The sequence below is a fragment of the Myotis nattereri genome (assembly GCF_964212035.1).
Source record: "Myotis nattereri genome assembly, chromosome: 11".
Lineage (NCBI taxonomy): Eukaryota > Metazoa > Chordata > Mammalia > Chiroptera > Vespertilionidae > Myotis > Myotis nattereri.
The window spans coordinates 32,129,935-32,136,381 of record NC_138086.1 but is presented as its reverse complement, the minus strand read 5'-3'; the positions used below and the strand labels follow the sequence as shown (position 1 = coordinate 32,136,381).

General features: G+C 54.1%; 1 gene segment (V, D, J or C); it reads right to left on the bottom strand.

Moving 5' to 3' along the window:
- Positions 1–231: 231 nt before the first annotated feature.
- LOC308527362 (T cell receptor beta constant 1-like) lies at positions 232–6,121 on the bottom strand. The segment is given in 7 exons: positions 6,102–6,121; positions 5,742–5,866; positions 5,303–5,359; positions 1,224–1,616; positions 780–797; positions 539–645; positions 232–252 (listed from the first exon to the last, which is right to left on the bottom strand).
- Positions 6,122–6,447: the final 326 nt, after the last annotated feature.

Sequence of the window (6,447 nt, the reverse complement as noted above, 5' to 3'; positions counted from 1 at the left end):
ATGAAACACTACCAAGTCCAGCACAACATTTTTATTGGTTTAGTTTATCTCAGACTCAGTATTGAGGAGCTTGGTCTGCAGGGCAGCAGAGAGAAGGGGCAGATACTTATATAGGTAGGAGATAAGAGGGCGAGGAGAGAATCCTTCATTGGGAACACAGACTGGAAGCATGTGAAGGTGAATCTAGGGTTTGGCTTAAAAATGTCTGAGGATGTTCATCTGGAACTGGTCTCAGGAAACCTTTTTCTTGAGCTGCAGAAGAGAGGAAACTGTCAGGGTCCCAGGGGTCATGAACAGTAGGAGTGGGTCAGAGGAGATCAACTTTGGCCCCAATTTTGGGTAGGGCAGGCTGATTCTCCCCATCCTTCAATGCTGCATTCTATAATGATCCCTATACTTTCTGCCCAGACTGCCAGTCCAGTTATAATTCCCTGGAGGTGAAAGGGCTGAGGTCAGGCTCTGAGATCCCCTCCTATCCCATGGGTGATGTTTCACCCTCTACCTCCACCTTGCCTGCCCACCCTACCCTCCTCCTTACCATGGCCATCAGCACCAAGGCGCTGACCAGCACCGCATACACAGTGGCCTTCCCCAGCAGGATCTCATAGAGGATGGTGGCAGACAGGACCCCTTGCTGGTAGGAACCTGTTGGCAGGAAATGAGAACAAGAACATACTTTTAAGCAGATATCTCTGCCCCTTCCCAGGGTCCATGGGTTCTCCATCCTCTGGTTCCAAAGACCATGGGAGAAGGAGAGAAAGAAGCAGAGGGTCACTTACTTGAGGTGAAGCCACAATCTGAAAGAAAGAAGAGGGAGGGAAGTGGATGAGCAGATGAAACACTGTCAGCCTTGTAATCAGCACACTTCAGGCCCAGACCAGAGGAGTCTAGCACTGCCTTCCTGTGTGCCAATATAGACACATCATCCTTGAAATTCATGAGATACACGTGGCAGCTCTGAAGGGGATGGGGACACACCACACAGATGCTGAGCCACCCAGGCCAGTAGTAAGGAGCCCAGCTGCAAGGCTGTGCTGGCTGGGGATCTGAGGAGGAACTAGCCCAAGGTGCCTGTTCTTCTTCATGGTGTCCTCTCATCTTCCCATCCCACTCCTTTTTTTTTAAAAAAAAAATGTCTAACTTGGTCTTTGTGGCCTTCTACCTGGACCCCCTTTCTCTCTGGTCTGGCGCCTCCTTGCCTGACCCTCCAAGGCTCCACTCACCTGCTCTGCCCCAGACCTCAGCACTGACATTCTGGGTGATGGGTATGGGGCGGGTGTCCTCCCAATTCTCCTTGTCTTCTTCCTCTATCCCAAAGAACTGGACTTGGCAGCGGAAGTGGTTGCGAGGATTGTGCCAGAAGGTGGCAGAGACCCTCAGCCGGCTGCTCAGACAGTAGGTGGAGTCACTGTGGTTGCGCTGCTCCTTGTAGGGCTGAGGGTCTGTGCTGACCCCACTCTGGATCTCCTTCCCATTCACCCACCAGCTCAGCTCCACGTGGTCGGGGTAGAAGCCTGTGGCCAGGCACACAAGCGTGGCCTTCTGTGTCCGGGCGATCTCTGCTTCGGATGGTTCAAACACAGTGACCTTGGGTGGTTTCACCTTGTTCAGGTTGTCTGGAAGGGGAGAGGGGTTAGGAATAGGGCTGGTCTGAGAGCTGTCTAGGTTTGGTAGGGGCTGTGTGTGCATGCATGTGCATGTGTGTGTATGACGAGAAGAAAGGTCATCATAAAGCAAAATTATGTAGTAGGTCCTGTTTGTTTGGGTGTCACTGTCTACTGTCTCTCCATCCCCCAAGGTGGCATGATAAATGGCACTGCCTAATGTCTGAGTATGTTATTTCATTTCTCCCCCTCAATAAAAGCTACCTGTCTACTTCTCACCATATTACTTAGTAATTATTTAAACAGAGCACTGGATTGGAATCCAAAAAACAGGATCCAAATCTCAGAAATGACTTTAGGACTTCGGCATCATTTTTCCTGCTCTGAAGGGAGAATCACAACACAGACTGTTCAGGGTGTGTGTGGAGATTAAATGATATAACAATTCAGACGCATAGTCCTTGGTTGGGTTTTTAATATCTGAATCTAAGTGGCTGAGGAAAGGGGATTTGGGGACAAGGGGATCATTTGGGAGCTGGGGTTGTCTTCAGATGACAGTGTACAAATGGCACATTTTTATGCATTGAGGTGAGGACACCCTTTTGTATCATGACATGCTCATGAGCTTTGGGGTTTCCTGGCATTTTTTTTATGGTTCATGAAGTCATTCAAGCCATTCCACCACCTCCAAGTACCCCGGAGTTTTCCTCAGCTCAGAGAGTAGTCTCCCCTTATGTCCAACTCAGTGATTCTCCAAACTTCTCTGCCCCTTTGTTTCCACCTGTTGCATCTTTCCCACCAGCAAGCTTCCTAAATGAGCATCTGAGAGCATCGGAGCAACTTCTTGCTCCCAGTTGTCATGATACAATTTGTCCTAAGCCTGTCTGCAGTGTCCTCCAGGCCACAGGTGAAGGCCTTCTATTGGCGGGCTTATTCCTTCTGGGCCATTCCCCGTTTATTTTATACTGTTTTCCATTCATTGTGTTTGTTTCTGGGCAATGCTGTTAAAAATTAAGAAATCTCATTCTCATGAAAATCCAGTTCCACCTAGAAGATAGAGGAATGCTCTTCTAACAGAGATGTCATACTTCTACTAAAATGGGGGCACAGCCACAGATCACACAGGACCCCACACTTAGAAGGACCACACACTTGGTTTAATGGCTGCTGCCACCATTTTGAAATTCTAAATAATTTTTTAACAAGTGTCCCCACATTTTCACTTTGAGTCAGCCTGTGTCCTGTCATGTCAGCTCCCTGCCATGGACCTCCTCCCTGCTACCTGCTACCAAGTCCCTAGGTCTTCACTAGCCCGCTCTGTGTGAAGTGGCCACATCCTAAAACATGCAGTACCGGCTCCATCAGCCTTTCTGCCTACAGCCAGGTTACTTAGCTCTCATCTCCAAGCCCCTGCCTCCAGGGTAACTACAGATGCACTCCTCTGACCCCTCACCTGGCAAACTATTAGTGCTTAGTGTCAAAATGAAAGATGTCCTCTGAGCCATGTGTGAGGCTCCCCATGGTGCGATGAGCAGCACGAGCAGAAGCAGGATCTGGTGACTCTGAAGCACTGTCTAATACAGCCCCGCAGTGGGGGTAGGTCTTATCCCTCCATGTTTGTGAGTCCCTGTAAGGTGTGAGTAGCTTGCCCAGATGTATGTAGGTGTGCGTGCTAATGAGCTTCTGTGTGTGTATACTCTGCTTGCCTGTTCCTGACCCACTTCTCACAGCCCTCACTCCATTATCCACAGGCCAAATCCTGCCCCTCCTAGGACATTGGGTTCACCCACTCCTGCCCTCCCCAGTGATCAAGTGAGTAGGGGTGGGGAAGCGAAGCACTGAATTACAGCAATCCACCCTTTGTTGAACACTCTACAAGAGCCTTCCCTTGGGATCCTCACAATGATAGTAAGTGGTAGGCTTTGCTAATGATATTGTATATTAGAGGGAACTGAGGGTCACACAGATACACATGCCCAAGGTCACCAATCATTATAGAGCCAGGGATTGAGACCTGGGTTCACTGGCTTGAAAGTCAAGGTCTGTTCTCCAACCTGGCTGATCACCCACAGCCAGCGAATCCTCTGGGCAGCTCAGCTGGGCCCCATTGGCTCCAGCCCAATGAATTTAACTACCAACAGTGCTCGTGGTTATCACATAATCCAGGTAAAGAGTTTTTCCCTCTCTGGCCTCAACATTCTCATCACCAGGTGACATCTAGGGTCCCTTTGCAGCTCTAAGAGCCCAAGATCCTCCTGGGAATTTTCCTCACCTCACAGCAAAATATCTGCAGTTATTGGGTTTGTGTTAAATAAGCTTCCACACCATCTACACCAGTGGTTCTCAACCTTGGCTGCTTTGTTATAGGGTGAGGCCCCAACATTAGTAACAAAGAAACAGAATTTCCGGAGGATGAGGCCCAGAAATCCAAATCTGGATTTTAAAAAGGTTTCCAGGTGATTCTAATGTGCAGCCAAGGTTGAGAACCACTGGTCCAGACTGTTATGTAGAGTACTTAGTGTGAGGACAGTGATTGCAGACTGGGGGAGAGGGGACCCATCTGGGGGGTAAATGCACCTCAGTTGGCTGAGGTTACTGTCCCTCCTCTAGGACCAGCCATGGCAGGACTGAGTGCTGCCTCCCCCTACCACCCCCCACCACCCCAGGGGTCTGAGGCTTAGGAGAGACAGAAAGGGTTTTCAATTTAATCTCAAGTCCACACTTCAAAATCCAATCAGCAAACCCGGCTTGTTTTGGCTCTTTTCCTCACTGATTCATGTTTCTCTGTCTCTATCATCTTGGCCTCTCTCTTCCACTGTTTGTCATCCTTTCCCCTCCTCTGTCCAGGGCACCCTCCACCTCCACCTCCCAGGAGCCAGGTCTGCAGGGGGCTGGCCATCCGAGCTCTTCCCACTTTCTCCTGCCCCTCCAGCTCTCTCCCCGGTGGAGCGGATACCCCTCCCGCCCTTTCCCCGACCAGGTTTTCTAGTCTGTCTTTTTCTGCCATCTAGCAGCTCTCAGAGCTTAAAGAATCCTCTTCTCCACCGCTCACCCTGCCCCTAAATACCCCAGAAAAACAGACCCAAAGCCCCCTTGACACTCTGCCCATGTTCTCGGACCTTGCCCCCCCCCCATCCCCATCCCCCCTTCACAGAGCCAACCCTACCCACGGACAACTCGCGGCGCCCCAGCTCCAGCCGCCACCCTTCTCCAGAGCCCCAGGGGCTGGGGCGGGAGGGCGGAGAGAAGTCCGATTCTTACCGACGACCGTGAGCCTGGTGCCCGCGCCGAAATACTGCTCATAGGAGCACAGGGCCCCAGCCCCGCACGTAAACCCCGCCGCGCCACATCCCGCTTCGCTCCCGGCTCCGAGCCCGGCCGGCTCCGGCGCAGCGCCGGGGACCAGGTGCCCAGAAGGCGAGGGACCTGAGCCGCCCCCTTCCGTCCCGACCCGACCGGCCGAGTCCCGCGGCCACTCACCCAGCACGGTCAGCCGGCTGCCGGCCCCGAAAGTCAGGGTGGCGCCCGCGGAGCACAGCCTCGGAGCCCCCCACCAAAACCCGCCCGCGCCCCGCGCCCCGCGCCGCTCACCGAGCACCAGGAGCCGCGTGCCGGGACCGAAGTACTGGGTCTCGCCGTCACGGCCCCCGAGCCCCGCACAAAAACCCGCGTGCGCCCCGGCGGGCGTCCCCGCTTACCTAGCACGGTCAGCCGGGTGCCCGGGCCAAAGTACTGCGTGTTTTGGTTCACAGCCTCTGGGCGCAGCACAAAAACAGGCGCCGCTCCCCGTGGTCTCCCCGACCCTCCCCACTGCCCTCCTGGCCCCCAGGCGTCCCTCCTTACCTAGCACGGTCAGCCGGGTGCCCGGGCCGAAATACTGAGTATCTGTGCTCACAGCACCGAGTCCCGGGACAAAAACCAGGCGCTGCCCCCGGCTGCTGCCCCGGACTCAGCCAGGTCTCCGCTCCCGCCGCAGCGGGCACTCCATAGCTCACTCAGCACCCAGCACCCAGAGTCCCCGACCCAGTGTCACCCTGCCTCCGAGCACAGCCCCAGTGGAGCTGGGTAACTACCCCCCCCCCCCCTCACTCCATCCTGCCCCACGGAGCGCTCTGGACCCCCAACTGCCCTCCTTACCCAGGACGGTCAGCTTGGAACCTTTCCCAAAGTACAGCTGTCCGGTGTTCACACAGCCCTGGGGACCCAGGCGCAAACCCCACCTTCCCGGACTTGGGCCCCTTGGAGGCTCCAGCGCCCACTCCCTGAGGACCAGTGTTCAGGGGTCGTCCAAGTGAGAGTCCACCCTCCCTCCCACCTGGAGCAGCTTCTTACCGAGCACTGTGAGCCGGGTCCCTGGCCCGAAGTATTGCTCAGCATAGGAGCACAGTGGGAAGGGGCTGCCAAGAATTCCTCCCCCCTCCACACACACACACTTCCCCATCCCCCTTGGCGCAGCCTAAGCGCCTTCCTCCTCCTTCCTGGCTTCTCACCCCCCACCTCCAGATGTAGCTGGACATGGTAATCTGGACACTGTCAGGTCACCCCCAATTCACAGAGGAAGTCAACTTGGCTTGAGGCAATACAGTGGCGGTGAAATCTGAAGGGTTTATTGGTGGTGGTTGGGCTGGAGTGGGCTAGACCCTGCCTCATGCTACTTATAGCCCCTGTGGCCTTAGTTCTTCATTGGAAAAGATGGAGCAAGGTCTTTCCCACGGGGCTGCTGTGAGTTCTTGATGAATGCATGTGCTAGTACTTTGTCAAAGGGCAGGTTTTAGAGAGGAGCTGAATGAGATCCCACTTTGTTGCCTTGGCCCTTGGCATTCTGGGAAGTTGAGTCTGGAGC